Genomic DNA, 19,989 nt, shown 5'->3' with positions numbered 1-19,989 from the left:
TAATGTCTGAAAATAAGTTGCTTTAAAGTCAGCATTAAACATAAACTAAATCCGCCATAATGCAGCTACTCACTAAACTCATCAGTTAGTAAAACTTTTTTGTTTTACTTTTAATAATATTTCTGTATTTATTACAGATTTAGTCAGTCATGCACTTAGTTCGTGTCAGTGTTTTAAAGAGCATGTGTTAAAACTCTGTTTAGTGACATTTAAACATGAAACATCAAAGTTCATTACAAGTGGCCCTTTGAGGGCCACCATAACGCTCATGCGGCCCTCGCTGAAAATGAGTTTGACACCCCTGATGTAAACATTGCTCAAAACCACCAGTGAGGGGGGTAGGGGTGTGATCCCAGCTGCTGATCTAATATCAATGAAGCACTATTACAATTTTAAACATGGAAAAAAATCTTATTTTTTATTTATAAATTACCCAAGATATTTGTGTGCACGTTAATTCTCTCTGCAGCTATGATGAGCAAATGAGCATACTTATCAAACTTTCCAGTGCAAACACATGAAAAAAAAATACAAATATGTATGCACAATATTACTGTATATAGAAAATAAATATAAACATTGCTCAGAAATTTGTTCAGTACATGCATTTGAGGAGTGAACATTAGAACTGAGTATGTGGGTTGTGCAGGTCAGATTTAATGGTAATTTTGACATATACATTAAAAGTTAATGAATGCAACATATGCTGCATATTTTTGCTTTTAATATCTGACTCAACCTATTAAAACAGAATTGCTTTGAGGAAAAAGAAAATACCTAGGAGACCCCCTTTTTTATAACTTCCCTTGTCCTTTAGACAACTGTTTTATTGGTTCCTGGATGCTGGCAAAGCTTCAAGGACAACAGGCCCGGCTTTGTGCTGTACTATAAACGATTAGCTATTTTTCATCCGTCATCATCGGTTTCACTGTATTATTATATTGCAGTCAGGTTTTCAGTTACGGTCTTGAGCTCYGACCTTTTAAAAACTACAGGGTGTATGGGCAATTTTATAGGGCAACATGGTGGTGTGGTTATTAGAGCTATTACCTCACAGGAAGAATGTTGCAGGTTTGGTCTTGGTCATTCTGTGTGGTGTTTGCATATTCTCCCCATGCACGTATGGATTTTCTTCAGTTTCCTCCCACAGACCAAAAGCATGCACATTAATTAGTGATTCTAAATTATCCATAGGTGTGTGTGAGAGTGAATGGTTGTTTGCCTCATTTGTCCTACCAGCTGCCCTGTGACCTGAAAAGGACAAGCGTGTAAGTGTTTCATTGATCGTCACTGAATAATTAATATAAACCGTTTGCTTGGTTCCAAACCAATTTGAGTAAATGTAAAGCAATTTATTCAACTGGATTTAGTGGAACCAGTTGACAACTGTGTTAAATAAATTCAACACTTATTTTTTTATTTATCCTGTAGGGACACAGTATGGGATATGTTTTTTTCTTGTCCTTCATCTTCCCCATTGTTTGCTATTTCTTGTTTTTCTTTGATGCAAAAGGGCAGCGCCTTTCAATGGCTGCAGCTCCAGGCACTCGTCCCCTCAGGTATGTTCTGTCTGTCTCTCTTGGATGGGTTGTACTGTAACATATTTCGTTGTGCTCTGTTCAATGACAAACAAACTAATTCTGATTGTAGTGTGCATAAACAAGTTCTTTCATGAGTTTTGGCCATTTTTGTATTTGCATTGTGTAGATGTTAAATTTTAAAGTAAAAATATCATTTTTATATTTTCAATGTAGCAAAAATAAGAGTAAGTTACAAATAAAAAGTACTTGTTGAAATTACATATCTTCAAAAAATACAGTAAAAGTACTATAACAAATTATTGTTGGATGTTGTGTTAAGGACTGCAGATGTAAATTAGTTGTAGGCTAAATCTGGTGCAATGCATCAAATGTTTTTACACTGCAAAAACTGTCCACCTAACCAAGTTTTAAAATCTTATATCCAGCCAAAAAGTCTTTTTGATCTTGTTTTGAGACAGATTTACTAAAGAACTGATTGTGTAAGAATAATAATCTTGTTTTCAGAATGTGTAAGATTATTTGTCTTGTTAGTCTGAAAATTGGACTCAAATTAAGTSAAAAATTTCTGCCAATGGAGTAAGAAAATTTTACTTGGAAAGATTCTTGAAATACTTGATTTGACTCATTTTTTTTCTTATTTCAAGACTCTTGCCAAATAAAATTTTCTTACTCCACTGGCAGATATTTTGACTAAATTTGAGTCAAATTTTCAGACTAGCAAGACAAATAATCTTACACATTCTTCAAACAAGATTATTATTCTTACACAATCAGTTCTTGTTTAGTAAATCAGTCTCAAAACAAGATCAAAAAGACTTTTTGGCTGATATAAGATTTTAAAACTTGTAAGATGGACAGTTTTTGCAGTGAATGTTTATGTTTTTTAATCGCACATTGTCTTTATAAATAAAATTCATTCAGTCATTCATGTGTTATTACACACCTCTGGTTATGTTCTAGTGGACTTGGCACTGATCCACCATTTCTCAGGTGCAAACAGTTTGTGAAAACCTGTTTGTATGAGTGGTGTGCCCATTAGTTGAATTTACTTTTTTTGCAGCCAGTTATGTTCATCAGACTGTAGCTTGTTACAGCTGTTGAACCATTATTGTGTTTGTGTTTATGCAAAAATGCCAGTGTTTTAAAGACTCAACAGAAATGCTTGGCTGATTGCAGTCAGTTTTGTTTCATTATTTAAAATGTTGGTGTGAAAACTAGAGAGATGGCTGTCTCAGTTTAGTTTTAAAGACATTTTAAAATAATTACTCCCAAATCCTAATTTTAACTATAAAAATATTTACAGAAAATAAAACATCTTCACAGGTCCTCAGTTTTACATTGTGCACAACAGCTTCACTGCTTGTACAGTAATTGGACCTACAGTATAGTTGGCATGATATTCATTACCTACAATCCTCTTTTTGTTAGCGTGTACAGTATGTGTGCATGTGTGTGTGTTTCTGTCTCATTAGGCAGAGTTTCAGTGACACTGCAGAAGCAGGGGTCACTTCCTAATCCACAAGGGATCGCACATATCTACAGACAGAACAGATGACACCACGCACAGGTCTCTGTTTTTTGGAGGGAGCTGGTAATTAGGGTTACTAACAGTGTTTAACAGCCAAACCGAGTGCCATTAGTGGAAGTGTGCAGCAATTCACTGCGGAAGCAAGCAGAAGGAAAACAGCTGCCTTTGGCTGTGACAAAAAAAAAAAAAAAGACTTTGACAAATTGATTTCTGTCTTTTTCCAACAGAATATGTTTGACCTCTGCAGCTTAGTTTACTCAAGAGGTGAAAAGATTCATTGCTGCAGATTATTTTTGACATTTTTCTTATTTATATAGTTAGAGATAGACAAATTAACATACCTTCCATAAATCTGACGGTAAATGCCTAAAACTTGCACTGAGCACAATGTTTTACACAGAAGTGTCACATTTTCTGTGTYAACACAAATGAGCAACACTGTTTTTGAATGTAAAATCAGAATCTGATTTGTACTGAATGCTACAAACAACATCTGTCTGGCAGCAAGTGAACCAAGTTAAATTGTCCGAGTCATAAATGATGTTGCCTCATGGCAAGAAGCGACGCAACTTAGCTCATAGGTGCTTATGAGTAATTTAGCATTACGCATCTATTATCATCCTGATTTTACTGCTTTTTTATGAACAACAGTTCCTTCTTACTTTATTTTACAGCTTTTGAATTTGCAAGTCCAAGCAGAGATCAAAGTGACTGCTTGATTGAACTCTCTCTGAAATGGTAAGACTTGGATTTTTTGTGATTTGCAAACAAGGACAAGAAATGTAAATGGATTTTGAACAGAACTTGATCTGGGTTGCTTGATAGGCACTGCCAGTAGCAAGTTTCATTTGGACTGAGCAATTGGTGGGCTTACTCACTGCTACGTGAAGCACATAGTATTGCATCTATTTGATGAGTCATTTGACATTCTTGTGACATTCTCGTCTCTCCTCACACCATCAGTCACAGCTATTAGGATTATAAGAGGCAAAGAAACATTGTGGAAAAGCTTACACCTCTGCAGATAAAGTGTAAGAAAGATCATGAATGTGTCCACCCATCCATCCTGTTCCTTTCTGGATCTACCCATCTGCAGCCCCATGAGAGGCCAGGTACACCCTGCACTGTTGTGCTACCTCATGAATCTGTTCTGCTTCTTAAACAATGCAAAACTTACAAAATAACACAATTCATCTTGCAGATTTCACATTTTTTAATTTGACATCCATATATTCCTTTTTATTTATGAAAACTGCGGTACCATAGTTTATAGATAGGTTGTTAATTCATCTGTAAGCACTTTATAAATCGTTAATAAGTGTTTATTTTTCATTAATTAAGGAGAGAAAAGAGACAAAACTGTATGATTTCTTGCCAAATAGTGAGCCAAATGTGTTTATGTATATATCACATCTAAAGGTGCTTATTAAACATTTCAGACTAGTTTACTACCTTGTAAGCACAATATTTATTGAAAACACAGATTTTACATATAATATTGTACTGTATTACCACCTTATACATATCCACAGTAATAAAAGGGAGCCTTATTGTAAAGTGTTGAACAGTATAATAATAATATTAAAGCCATAACAGAGCCTTATGAATAGTGTACTGTTTTACACTTTATGATAAGGCTCCTTTATGGCATTTATACAAGTTTATTAGTCATTAATAAATAGTGTACATACTGTCTTACATTTTACAATAAGGCTCCCTTTGACAGTTGTTAATATGTATAGTTCAATATTATTTTTTAAATATGTGTTTCCAATGCATAATTGTGCCTATAAACCTAGTAATATGTACACAAACAGATTTGGCTCACTATTTGGCGAGAAACCGGACAGTTTTGTCTCTTTCCTGTCCTTATTTAATCCATAATAAACATTTATTAATGATTTATAAAGTGTTTACAGATGAATCAATAACCTATCTATAAACTATTCATTAGCCATCTATAAGGGGAGCCTTATTGTAAAGTGGTACTAAAACTGCTAATTAACTCATAACAAGGAAGAATAAGACTTATTACAGGCAAAACCCATTTGCTGTGAGCATGGGTTCTGTGATATGAAAATACTGTACTCTGTTCTAATTTCCTCCAGAAAAATCCTGATGCGTCTCCATAAGGACTTCCCAAATTGAGACTTCAATAAGTGCAGATGAGGTGTTTTAGGTTGCCGCAGAACCTAATGGCAGATCCCATTAACTGAACAAGGCTGGAAGTAAGACTACCAGATGCTATTGGGAGCGAAGGAGTTTGCTAACTCTGCATGCAGCTCAGACAATGCTCTGACTACTGAATATCAATGACTTGTAGGTGGCCAAGGTTCAGTGTAAAGTATACATCCGTGCCTTGCAAAGAGGAGCATAATGCTAATTTCCATGCAGCAGTAATGGAAATGCTGATGTTTGTGAATCCACTGCAGCACTACATAAAAAGGGGCCTGCAAATAAAAAATCCTGCCACCCTGGTGCTTTGATGAACCATTTCTGTGGCACTTCGACAACATGTGTTTACTCAGTATGTCAGCAACCAAAGGGTCCCCCCCATCACCAAAACACTGCAACATCATAAGGAAGGACACGACTTTCACATCCCTCCACCTCATTATCAGTGACACCTGTGCTTCTTCTCTCATTACCTCCCACCTTATTTCAGCACATGATGTGGCTCCCAGACTGTTGATGAAAACAATTACAAGTGTTTTTACAAAAAAATACGGGTTTGCAGCAAAATTGTCCATGTTTATTGAAAATTACAGCATGAAACTAAAACCTTTTCTGATGATTATGTAACTCCACATAAATCATAGCCGGTTTACCTTTTGAAATGCTTCTGAAAGGTCATCGACAGTCACATCCATTTTTTTGGGAAAATAAACAACACAACTAACTAGACATGGGTTTTTACGATGTAAAAACAAGTGTGCATTGCCATGTAGCATGTCATTGCCTGCAGCATTGGACTTGCAGAAGGAACTTTGACTAAGTTCAAATGTGTTTTCTATACCAGCTTGTGCCTGTCACGTCAGCAGGTGCTTGTAATTAAGGTAATTGTGTGACAATATGAAGTTGGAGAATTTTTGTTAAAATTGCATTAGCTGGGTTTTGATCCCTGATCTCCCAAATGAAAGTTCATGACATAGACCATTAGACAACGAGAGCTGTGGCAGAAAGTGGTGGCAGGGGTTGGTTTGTATGTGTGCAGAAAGAGGCCACATTGCCAATACAATTATTGACACTAAATTGCATAATATTACAACAGTAGAGCAGTATTAAGACAATATTATAGTAAAACATCAAAATACAATCATATTAGTATTGTGAACACTGAACAATTGAGATTAAATATTATTAAAGTATGGAGCAGTACCAAGTTGAGTACAGCATGGGGCAGTATTGGACCATTACAAGGCCCGATTGACTCCCATTATATGAATTTGGAATAAAGTTTAAACATTAATATTTCAAAAACTACAAGTTGTACAGGTACCAAAAGGCATAGCAATCATTTGGTACAGGACCTTTACAGATATAAATTACAACGGCAGCAGTAGGACAATGTAGGCAGGAGCATTGGACTTTCAGAATGAACTTTGACCAAGTTCAAATGTGTTTTCTATACCAGCTTGTGCCTGTCACGTCAGCAGGTGTTTGTAGTCAAGGTAATTGTGTGACAATATGAAGTTTGAAGAGATTTTTGTTAAAGTTGCACTAGCTGAATTTGAACCCTGATCTCCAGCATGAAAGCCCACACTGGCACATTGGCAATGCACACTGATTACTTTCACTGCAATTAAAGATCTGTGTGAAAAGTCTAAAAGTTACTGATGTAAACTTACAGACAAAATAAATGTATGCTTTCAAGACAATGCATCTTTTAGTGTTAGTGCAATATGTTTAAGACATTGTGGAATCACTTTTTTAAATCTTAAGGCTTCACTTTTATTAGAAATCACATTTTTCTGGAAAAAAAGAAGCATCCTCCTGTCACTGATGTTGTCTGGTGGATAGAATGCTATCCATGCCTGGGTAGTCTTTTGAAATCTCCATAATTAAAACTGTCCTTAAAAGGCAGACCCGTCTATCATCTAAGAGTTGTCTCAACTTCACTTTAATGCTTCCCATTGATTGAAATTCTGACAGAGAATCTGCTAAGAGCTCATCCAAAGGAAGGATTTTTAAGCCTGCCTACCAGTGAAGCATAACAGGCAGCTGCAGCTCACTCCACTTAGTGATGTTCCAGGAACACTTGCCTTCATTCTGGGAAACTGAAATAAAAATTATGTGAAAACAGAAAAAAAAAGAAAAGAAATAACTCCTAAGGCATTAACCATTGTAACAATTTCAGTTATTTAAGACCTAAGGACCTCCCCCAAAATGGATAAGAGGATTCTTTTTTTCATGTAACAAATTTCAAACACAGAAACTTTTACACAATGAGACAAAACAACTTTAACCATTTCTGGTGCCTTTTCACTTTCTTTAATTCCCTCCACCTTTAGGGGGCAGTGTTGGTTCACATCTCCCGTTCCGCAGAGGAGCTGCAGAACAGTGCTTACATCTACTTTACGGAGGAGGGACAGGGTGAGCTGAGCTGAAGGAGTGGAGGCAGGGAGGTGTAGGAGTTTGGAGAAATAAAGGGAGAGAGAAAAATTTGTTGGTGGTAAGAAAAAAAAAAAGGAAGAAGATGCAAACAAAAAGGTGGGCGGAGAACTGAGGAATGCTGAGTTAGAGAAGCTGCAGAATTATCATTGGGCTGAAACGGCGATGAAGGCAAGCATGTCGTATTGATGTGAGCATTAATTATGTTGGGTTAAGTTGGTTTGACTTTTCCCTGCAACACTAAGCTTCAGTAAACTTGAATGTGATTTTGGAAAGCAGACAAGTCTCAACTATGGATTCTAAATATGGATGTTGGGGTAGGGGAGGGGTGGAGGTGCCGTGGGGTGTCAAAAAGGCAACTTATTTGAGTGAAATATGCAGTGAAGTGTGGCAGGGACTTGTACCGAGGAGAATGCAATCCCTCTGCACCTCAACCTTTCCCCGATTCCACTCTTCCTCATCTCTCATCCCTGGATTCTGTTCTTGCACCTCTCCTTCGCGCTTGTCTACCTTGACACAGGCTCCTCTCGGCCGTCTCTCCAGGTAGATAAGGTCATTGATCAGGAGAGGGCATTTAAGTCAGTGTCAAGCTGTGGAGCTCATGTTGAATCAAACAAATTTAATCGGCTCCTGATAAATTAAAAGTCAAAAAGCCTTGCCCTAAGAAGTAGGTCAAGAAGAATACATAAAAAATAAAAATCCAGGGGTGAATAATCAACTTGTCATTTATAAGAAAGTAAGTAAAGTAATTCTGTAAGTCTTGTTCAAAAGTAAATTGGGCAGATCAATATGAAAATAAAGAGGCACTCCAGCAACTATAATTGTTTATTATTTATTTTAAAGGGGCAATATTATGTGTTTCTCAGGCATAAATTTAAATACTATACCATAACAAAGTATCTATGTCGCCTTTAGTTGTTATAAAAATGCTGTTTTTATGTTTAAATAGAAAATAAACTTCTCATCACTTCCTCTTCTAAATGCCTTGAAATGGGCCTCTGTCTCTTTAAGAACCACCTTCTACTTCTGTACCGCCCATTTCAGTGCAGGGGGTGGGGTGGGGGGTTGCGCGCTATGTTGCAGTTTACTTGGCATCTGAAAATACATTTCCTCAAAGGTATTTTGAATTTAAAAATAGCTTCACTGAGTGAGAAATAGTTTTAAGAGCAGCAGACAGTTTAAGTTTCACTTTCACTTTGCTCTGTTACTGCCGAGAGCCTGCAGGAGTCATGGGCCGGGTGTGTGGGATAGGGGGTGGGGAGGGGTTGTGCTCTGCCATGAGGAAGTTCGGCTTAAAGACACGTCCCAGAGGCGTTCCTGGTAGGGTGACCAGATGTCCCGATTTGTGCGGGACTGTCATCCATTTTTCACTCTTGTCCCGCCGTCCTGCAAATTGAAATAATGTCCCGCATTTGACTGGGTCAAATTATGAGAAGTAAAAAAACAAATAATTGTGAGGTGCGTGGGTGTGACGGAGGAGGGGTTGGAGTGTTCTCGTTCAGATACAGCGCGCACATGAGCTGCTGAGGAGCGCGGACTCCGCAGAGCTCAACAACACGCGCTGGCTGCCTAGTCGTCTGCTGCTGCTGTGGTGGTCAATAATGTAGACTTATCATTAGGAACAAGGGTTGAACTTGTACTAAAGTAAAAACATATATTGTTATTTCTGTGAACCGCAAGAGCTTCACTTCACGCTCTCACTGCTCACATAGTTTCATTCCTGCTTTGCTAAACCTGAAAAAAAAATCACAGCTGACACGATTCGGCGAAAAGAATGAGTAGCCTACAGTTTTAAAAGTCATAATAATTTAGCTGTAAATGTGTGTTGCGTGTTTGTGGACCAAAGTGTCTGACTGCTTTTCTCCTTTTAACCAGAATATTTCCACATTTGAGTGTTTATCAGGCAACTTGTCACAGCTTAGGCAGAGCAGAAGCTGCTTCTTTCATGAGAAGTTTCTTGCAACTTAAAACAGTTAATTAAAAATACGAAGTTAAATGTTTAATTCTTTTTTTTTATAAACTTGAATTATTTCAATGTTTTGCACTAACAGAGATCAATCAATGTAATGACGTAGCCTGGCCCTTTCCTTCCTACGCAGCTCTGCTCAGTTCTAGTTTCCCTTCTCTGCTCCGTCTGGGACTTCTCCCACTGAGATGGATTTCGCTGGCAGATTTTTAGCCGGGCCAATCAGAGAAGAGAACGTCAATTTTCTGCACAGTGTCTCTTGTAGTTTATTTTACCTTGACCAATCAGCAAACAGAAGGCGGAGTTTTGAATGACGTCGATGTTCTGCGCAGTGTCTGCTAGTTATTTTAGCATACGGCAGTGGAGGAAGTGGAAGGCTTCCAAATTAAATTAAATTTGTCTGACAAAGCAGCAGCTCTCATTTACAGTCGTCTCGTTCGGCTCRGTATATTTCTCCTCTCAGTAGGGTTGTTTACAGCACACGCGATTTCCGGTTAGCTTCTTAGCTTAKCCTCCWTCACASCGACAACWCATACATGCTTCAGCAGAGGCCACRCCTCCTGCATGAAAYRCTTGTCTATGCATCAAGTCCAGACCCTAGTATGAAGCAAAGTGAAGGRCAGGGTCTGGTTTTAACCAGGCTATTAATGACRTGAAACCTGCAATAAATTAAMATTTATGATGACATCATAATACTGGTGATGTGTCCCACATTGTCCCTCRTTAGCACCTTTTGTCCCGCATTTGGTTTCTTGGGATCTGGTCACCCTAGTTCCTGGTCCCAAAAGGCGTTTCTGGTCCCCACCTGTCGTTTTGCTCCTCAGCATGGCTTCCTAAAAACACTGCAGGATTTCTCAAACATGCATGAATGAGTCAAAGCAAGGCTTTGGGCATGTTTTTTTTATGAGAGTATAAAATTATGACATGATATAAAACTCAAAAAAGTTGATTTTACATGACGTTGCTCCTTTAAGACATCCTGCAGAGCTGCAGCTAATCCTCTATATTTTGTCGCATAAGGCAAATACATCATTGAATTCAAATATTTCTTTTGACAAGACTTCAGATTGTTGCACAGACTTATGGCCAAAGCCCTGCTGTCCAATGCTGAGGGACTGGCTCACATTTTCTTGTTGCCATAATCTGATGGACCGATGGATCCTCCCTTGAATGTAATGACGCAGGATGCTGGAGAAAACCTGAGTGTGATCAGACACGACAGTCTTCAACATGTTCTGGGTGTTTTCACATCTGTGCTTTTAGAGTCGTCTACTCAAGACTGATCCATCAAAACCACATTAATGCCAAGTGATCAGACTTCTGAAAGCTGCTGCTTTTGTCACAAAGAAACTGAGTTCTGCTTAAAGAGGTTGCACTTAGTCTTGAAAGACTGATTTTCAGAGATAACACAGCATGGTTTCAGCTCCTTGGTATGATTTCTCAAAACAGTAATTAATCTAAATAGACTTCCAGCCTCAAGTTTTGATTATTATTGCAGCCATTATACCTTCATTGTCATGAATGAGGAGATTGGTCACACAGACCAAATAAGTCATGGCAATTTTAGATGATCTTAAAAAGATAATTCAAACTTTTCAAGTAGGGTTCTGTGAAAATGTTTTAAACTGTTAATACCTTATATTGAACATAGCTCTATGAACAACAGTTTGGAGACAAACAGATTAATGATAAAAGTGCTGCCATCCTAAAAAAAGGCATTAAACAAAATTCAAAATTACTTCTCTGGCGAAAATATTTGGACAATCCTGTAAATCTATACTTAGCACAAAAAGYAACAAAACTTGKGTGTGGTAAATTGTTTCTTTGTTGTAATGCTTCTTGGCAATAAATGTTATATCAGACAACTATTTGGCAGCACCTGGGGGTGCTGGAAGCTCAAAACAAGAGTCAATAACAGAAGAATAAGCTGTTTGACAGGGAAGATTTGGCAAAATTTTCACGTGTGCAACCCACATACTCAGCTCTGCTGCTCATCCCACTAATGCATGCTCCTTACAAATGTGGCACCATTTAAAAGGGAAATTAACATTATACGTTTTACTGCCAAAAAGCATTGTTACAACAAAGTTGTAACAAACTTTTTCCTTACTTTTTGTGCTAAATTTATATAAACAATCATGTAATGCAAAACTTTAAGAAATGCAAATCAGTGCTTGCATAAACCACGATTAYATTTTAGATATTGGGTTGTTTTAAAGTTAGTTTGCATCAATCCATTTTCTGCTCGGACGAGTTGTTAGCTCATTTTGGTTGAATTTAAACTCCATTTGTTCAAAGTGAGCCTTTTCAAACAGCAATTTGCAACATGCAAGGTATTATTCATTAACATTCCACAGAACTCAGCTTGAAAAGATATAAAGTGTGCTTTAAATTCTGTCTTGTCACTWGCTGCAACACATTTTCTGTTTACTCTGAGGCTGCTCGTTACTAAGAGAGAATAATGAATTATTAGAAGGTACATAAAATTAAAATGTGGAGGATGTAGATATTTATGCAGAAACTGACCTTTCTGCTTCTAAAACTCCCAGGTTGTTCATATTGCAGCAAAATATAAATGCGAGTTCTATTTTTTAAATTTAAAACAACACAAACAAGTGCAGCGGAAGCAACAGGGGGAAAAGAAGGTCGGTTCTCCTCCAGCTTGTTTAAGCAACTCACTGTCCATCCTTAAGTAAACATGTGCATCACGTTTGCAGCAACACTTCAGAAGATGCAACATAACATCAAACATGTTTCCCACCGGGGGGAAGTAACTTTAAATGGGGCCTCCTGACAGCACCCCGTGCTGCATTCAGGCGACTGTAATGAAGCCAATCACTTTTAATTTAACTTCCCTGCGTCAGTTCTGTGATGGTATAATTGGGTTACGTAATTAACACTAGCTGGAAAACAAACCACAGCACTTCTATCAGTGTCTTGCAGGAGGATGAGGAGCTAAAAGCGGTTGCGAACACAAGAGGATRAAGTGTGTCTGTGAAGTGATAGTTATTTTGTGCCAAATCTAATGGTGCGGTGGTGAAAGGTAGGAYAGGGGGAAAAAASAGAGAGGAGCGGAATGAAAGAGCAGATGACATTAGATTAATGAGGTTGAGGAAAGGAAATGTAGAGGAAACAAGGCTGAGGCAAAAGAGAAGCTGACAGATTGGATGTGAGGACAGAAAAGGAGGAAATTGCTCTGTCTTTGGTGTAATTGCCTTTAAATGTTACGCTCAAATGTAAATGTTTAGCTTCAAAGGTCACAATCAGGTTTTAGTGGCAGCCTTAAACCATTTTCCCCATCCTGTTCTGTTTTACATTTTTGCAGCTTTTAAGTTTGTCTGTTTTGAAATTAAACTTTTTAGTAAAAATATAAGCTACTCATAAAAATCTAAAGAGAAAAACAAATCAGTGATTTTTTTTGTCACCAAAACATGACACTCCAAATGAAGCAACACTGAAATCAGTGTACTCATTAGTGAAGAGGATGAGCACACATGAATAATGAAATCACCATATGCAATCTGTAGTACACTGATACTTCAAGAGGAAAGAGTTGATGAAATGGAATGCAAGAGCTTCATTAAGTGCAGTGACATCGACCTGCTTTCAGTGTGCAGGGAGCTGGTGCTCAGGGAGCGCCGGCACTCTGAGGCTACGACACAAACTGTGGGAGGCGACTGTGGAGCTTGCTTTGAAGCTCGACTGCACGAAGGAACTGTTGCAGTGTCGGACAAACTTTCTGCGAAATGTCTTGTGAAAGACAGAAAGGAACAAAGAGGAGAGAGCAATCAGTCGTCAGACTCTGCAGCAGAAAGCAGCCAATCAGAGCCCAATCAAAATCTCCACTCTCCGGACATCAAAAAAGAAAAAAAAAAACTTGGAGTAATTCAGCAACACAGGCTGCTGAGAGTCAGTTCATGATCATTCCATCAGCAGCAGCTTTGCTTGGAAGGCATAAAARTTAGTTTCAGAACCATGACTCATATTTAAATTTGAAGTTGATGTGGCCCTATCAGCGCTTCTGCACATGTTCAGACCTCCCGCGCTGCAGCATTTTTGCTGCTGCATCAGCACTAATAATGAGGAAAAATATTTTGTTTAAATATATTTTTAGATTTAAAAAGTTTTGAAAAAAATTGTATCTAAAAAATCTTAAATCAGTAAAATTTCTTAAGGGGAGTATTGTTTAAAATAAACTTTTATGAACTTTGTATAATATTAAAATGTTATTAACTCTTAAAAAAGACATACCCATAATGTTGCTTTGACTCATGCATGTTTGAGAACTCATTGAATCTCCTGTAGCCATGTGGAGCTTGCTGCTACAAAGCACTGCCTATTAACACAAAGCTCCTCCCTGCAGCTCAGTCTGCAGCTGAGATCCCGCCCCACAGAGCACCCCTCCCCCAAAGCATTGTTGTCAAGACGTGCTGAAGTGGGAGTGTCATAAACGGTAGGAGGTTCTTAAAGAGACAGAGGCCAATTTCAAAGTGTTTAGATAGCTGTTGGATAAATTAATTATCAAGACACAAGGAATGACGAACAAGCAGCAGATCTGGTTGAGCTCTCTTTTTGCTTGCCACAATGAATTCATATACAGACATGGTACAAAATATACAATGTCATGAACATGAACTGAATTTCTGTGCAAAAGTCAGGTTTTTAAAGAGTCTCTTCAAATGGGGTGTCCTCCTGTTATACGACCATGCAATCTCCTGTTCTCCCCAGGCACTCCAGTTCCTTTACCTCAACCCACCTGTCTAATAGCGAGTTGAAAAGTAACTGAACTCTATAATCTACTGTAAATTAGCAGTTTGGGAAGTCAAAGATCAACATCDGTGTCTTCACTCTAACAGCATAACTGAATACAAGAAGTGAAGAGGTCATGTAAAAACAAAACACAGACCAAACATTATTATATCATGTAATTGAATGAACCATAATATTTTAAACTGCAGTTTAAACAACAATAGTTTATGTTGTAAAGTCAATGTATTCTTGATACAATCAGCGTTTTCATAACAACAGATGGTAACATACTGTAGTTACTTGATTGCAGTATAAAATTGAATTATGTGCCTGAAAATTACATTATTTAACGGTAGTCATTTTAAATCTTTTTTTTAACTGACAAAACAAAAGAAGATTTTATAAATTGACTCAGGAAATTAAAAAAGAAACAGACAAGCAACTACAACATTTCACCTAAATCAGTTTGTGTTCGATATTTATAGTCATCAATATTTAAACCTTAGTTTTACATTTAGCTGGGATTGATCACAATTTCGATCTGTAGGAACTGTAGGATGATAGTTATTGCTTCATAAATAAATGTCAACAAAGCTCGTCATCCCACCACATTTGTCCTTATTTACAACTTCCATTGTTTGCATGCAGCTGAGTTTTACTGGCAGATTGATGCAACTCATTAGCTTTTTGTACCACTTTGGCAAATGAGCAGAGCAGTAAAACATAACTGAAAACAAGAAAGAAAATATAAACCATCTGATGTGGACCATCGGCAATGCAACATAAATAAATACCATAAAATTCACTGTCATTAGGAGCAACAGTGCATAGGAGTTGTAATAATAGTCATTTTGCTTAGACATATAAAGTTTTTTTCTTCAACTAAATCTCATCATCTCACTGGAACCACATTCTCTGTACGAGTAGTGAATCAAAACACTGCTTGCTTTCTGCGGAAAATTAACTTGATCAAAGTCTACAACGCTGTGCTTACACCTGTCGAAGGAGAACCTCTGACCRATAATCTGCTTAGAGGCAGCTACATGAGAGGAGATGGTGGGTGTTTGGAGAGATGGTGAATCAATTATACATTAGGCTGATAAAATAAAGTAAAACAAATTTAAACACAGATTTAGATGCTGCGAGAGACATTGAAGATAATATCTAAAACAAGGCAAGTGGGARACATGAGAGTGGTGAAAAATATAATAAACCCATTGACACCTGATCAGGATTTACTGTGAAAAAAAACATTTATATGCTACCAAAATCAATTTAAGCTTTTTATTTACAGTTAAAATTATGCTTAAAAGTAAGAAAAACCAGTCAAACATTGTTGAAATGTTTGGAGGTGTAGTGTTGTTAGCGTYTGTTTACCAGACAAAATTACCACTCAGTTGTCTTGCTGTGAGTGTATTTGTGTCTATATTTGAGTTTTGTCAGAACGCCTTACTCTCAGGCTGTCAGGCCTCGTTATTGAAAGACAAGTAAAGCGTGTTAGTTACTGACTTGCTGCCTGCTGTTGTCTCAGCCTGTGTGCTGTGGATCGGAGCAGCATGCCATTAGGTGAGCCCTGAAGGAACTGAGGTAGAGAGGTAGACAGACTTTTATGTACTCATTAGCTCTGCAATGTAGTTTGTGTTGGGTGTCATCTGGTCAGAAGGCATCTAGGCGGTGTGTAGATGTCTGTGAGCGCGTGTGTTGCTCTAGCCTGCGGGCTCAAAAATSTTCTCTTAACATAATTCATCTTGATGAGAATCCCCAGCAGGAATCTGACAGCTTTATGGTCTTTGTATTTTCTTATGACAGTGCACGGTTATCCATCTTTCATTTAGAATTAATTTGACCTTTAACCCTGGAACTGCCAACTTTTAGCATTAAAAAGAAAAATATTGAGGTTGCATAACTTCAATATGAATTTAAGAGCTTAATATTTAAGATTAGGATTTTTGGAAGGACCTGAATTTTTATGTTATGTACTGATAAGAAAAACTGAACTGAAAATGGTGAATTTCCTTTTTCATGATGGCTGTTAATTTGACGTACATTTACAGCATACAAACTAACACAGTTATAGTAAACACTTCATTTGTTTATAATAAGTTCATGTTCTAAATCCTGGTCCCTGAGGACCACTATTCTGTGTTTTAGAGGTTTACCTGTTTTGGCAAACCTGATTTAAACTATTGGCAGTTCTGCAGAACTGAAAGACCTGCTGAAGAGCAGGRAAACAACTAAAATATGCAGGATAGTGGTCCTTGAGGTCCAGGATTGAGAGCCATTGGTTTAGTTTATATGGCTTTTGTTTTTATGTTTTTACTTGTCATGTTTTGGGTTTTATTTCTCATGATTTATAGAAGTGGGCTGACAAAGAATTTTGGTATCAAGTACTGAGACAAGGCGATTCACAATTCTGATGCCAGTGCTGATGCCCAATGCCAACACTTGTGCTCATTTAATAATTTTGTGATTTTGCCTTTGGTTAGTCAATAATGATAAAACACAGGACAAAGATGTTAGGCAAATAAAAATGTTTCGTATTAACTAATTACAACTAAATAAAACATCAAAAGGTATGAAAATAAAATAATTTCAATATTTCCTTCCTTCTACACACCATTGTTAATAGAACAAAAACAACAACAACAACAATGTAACAAAAAAACAACAAAAAATATAAATAAAAAATAAAACAACCTTCCATTGCACATGGGCATGATGTAGACCAGTGGTTCCCAAAGGTGGGGTTGCGACCCAAAGTGGGGTCCTGAAACATCAAGGTGGGGTCCTGAAAAGATTTTCTAAATTAATTAATTTTGCCTTAGTTGCCTAAAATGTATAAATGTAGAATAAATAATATTACTATGCCCATGTTTAGTTGAGCTGATACAAATGTTTATCATCCAAAAATAGTTGTGGGCACAGGTCTCTGCTGCTGTTATTTTGTTGGTCAAAAGCTGAAAAGTTTGGGAACCACTGCACTTCAGAAATGAATTTAAAGGGTAATAAAATAATTGGTGATGTAATTTTTCCCTATAATTATTACAAAAACACAAAATAAGTATAAATACGTATTTATATTTGTGTAGCCTTTGTTTTCAGGGTTATTAACAAAGTTTGTGTACTCGGACCASTAATATTTGGGGTCACAAGTTTTTGCCATGAATATTTTGTGGGTCAGAAGATAAAAAGTTTGGGAATCACTGATGCAGACTAATAACCAACTCCAAACAATTTAGAGACTCTGAATTACTGACTTTATATTTTAAATTTATTTGGGAAAAAATATAGCATAAACAAAATAATCTATCTAATCATGCAATAATCGATCTGATATCTATACTCATCTTGGTATCAATAGTATACATACTTAGATCCATATGTCCACCCCTAATGATTTAGTTGCCCTGCTTTTATAGTTTTGTCTCTGGTACTTGTTTTCATGCTTTCCTTTAGTTCATTTCATGTATAACTTTTAGAAGAGTTTTGCTGAAACCTCTGTCATGTCACAATCAATTCTTCCTTTTTGGACTAATTTTATTTTAACATAAATATTAAAATAATTGGTTGCATCCTAAACTTACTGTATATTTCAATGTATTCGAAACGTATTTGTTTGTGTGTGTGTGTGTGTGTGTGTGTGTGTGTGTGTGTGCGTGCGTGCGTGTGTGTGTGTGTGTGTGTACAGTATATATAAACATTTAAAGGACACCACTGAACTGTTTTGATAGATGAAAAAAGACTTACAAACAAGAGAAAAGTTAATGTTGTGTTAATGGATGATCAAAAAGCTTTCAGATGAACACTGACTACTTGCACATCAGTGTAGGCAAGAAAATAAAAGATAAGCAGAGATACTTGTGATCGTATTGGTGGAAGGATAATCACCTTTCTATTTTCCTCCTCCCTCTGTGCCTCTGACAAACCATCTGCCAGAGATGTGAATACAGCCTGATACTTCCTCAAAATCCTGTTTTGAAGGAATGATTTCCTTCATGGTTCAGTGAGATTTTGAACGTTTTCACAGACAGGGAAGTGGAAAGTCTTCCAAGTCAATGTTAATGCGGGTATTTTGTTATCAGAGAGCCAGTGGCTTTTTGAAAAATCCCTGTAGAGGACGACATTGACAGCAGGACCAAGAACACACTGAAGAAGCACACAGACATCTTTGCAGCGTTCAAGACAAGATTGAATGTTTTCGGACAAAGGCAGTGAAATTGAAATAATCTACAGCAGCTTCCTTCATTCTAAAATGACTTTTTGATTAACCACTCCAAGTCCCCTGGTACAGTGTCTGAAGGTTAAAATGTCAATTAGTTGGAATAAGAATACAGGAGTCTGAGAAAAGAAAGAAGAAGCAAAGCTAAGGTTAAAAACTGTCAATTTTAATTTGTCATGGCATTTACCTGTAAATGTAATCCATTTAAAAGTCTTTTACCAGTAACACCCACATTTAACACAACASTTTTATTTCTAAACCACCTTAGTTGAACTTTCACTGTTGTGTGTGCCTCTGTGTGTACATTTGGACATTGGAAGATGCACAAGACACCTGTTTATTTTGTGTTGAAAGTAAGAACCATTTTATTTTTGGGTAAGCAAAATGTTCATGATTTTACATTGGTACTAAAAGTCACTTTTATCAAAATCTCAAACTACAAGAGCAATGCATATGAAGCTAATCATTCTGGTAGTTTATTTTTATATGTATACTAAGGCATTGTATATTTAAATGAAGGATCTCGATGCAAGCTAGACATAGAAGCCACAAAAAAAATGGAATTGAGGTATGAAACGAAGACCTGATTAGAGGTCTTGGCCAGAACTAAAAAAGGGACACAAAACAGGATTCTTGACCCCCACGCCCCAATAAAATAAAATGAAGAACATAATAAAGGCAGAAACTTACAGTAACCTTGTGAAATAAAGCAAGAGCAATGGAAAAATAGATATTTGTTAACATATACAGTACATGTATATGGGATGAGAAAAAAAATCTATTTTCAAAAACTTATCAAAAGAGGCAGAGCCTCAAAGAATTTATTTTTATCAGATAGGTGTTGGTCCTCAGAAATATTTCAGTCACACTACTCGGCTTGTGCCCGGTCATGCCTTGGAAACTCTGGGAAAGTAGCTGTGGCTTATCATGGCTGTGAATTTTCACTTGGACGAATACATCTTTATGATGGGTATTTTCAGTGCTGGGAGACTGAATGAATGCACTGGTAGACACGCTTTGACTTCTAGCTGCACGTGGATAGTCTGACCTGGCATGCAAGATGAAGCACATAAGAATCCTTACCCATGCAACGGTGATGACCCAAATATGAAAAGCAGATACATGGTTTACAGAGTTTATGTACAGATGAACTGCTGTGAACTTTCCGGGCCATGAGCAGCCATCACTTTGCTCAGCAGTCATTGTTCTTGGGTAGACCTTGTTTCATACATAAACAAAACACATTTGGTTCATGTCAGAAGAGCCTTTTATACAGTRCAAGTCAGTTACAAAACTGGTATGCTGCAAAAGAACCAGCAGAAGTGCAGACCTTGAAAAGAAAAAAAAAATACAAAAGGTTTGCTGCACTTAATCA

The sequence above is a fragment of the Austrofundulus limnaeus genome, unplaced genomic scaffold, assembly GCF_001266775.1.
Source record: "Austrofundulus limnaeus strain Quisiro unplaced genomic scaffold, Austrofundulus_limnaeus-1.0 Scaffold156, whole genome shotgun sequence".
Lineage (NCBI taxonomy): Eukaryota > Metazoa > Chordata > Actinopteri > Cyprinodontiformes > Rivulidae > Austrofundulus > Austrofundulus limnaeus.
Note: the sequence above shows the minus strand (reverse complement) of the source record.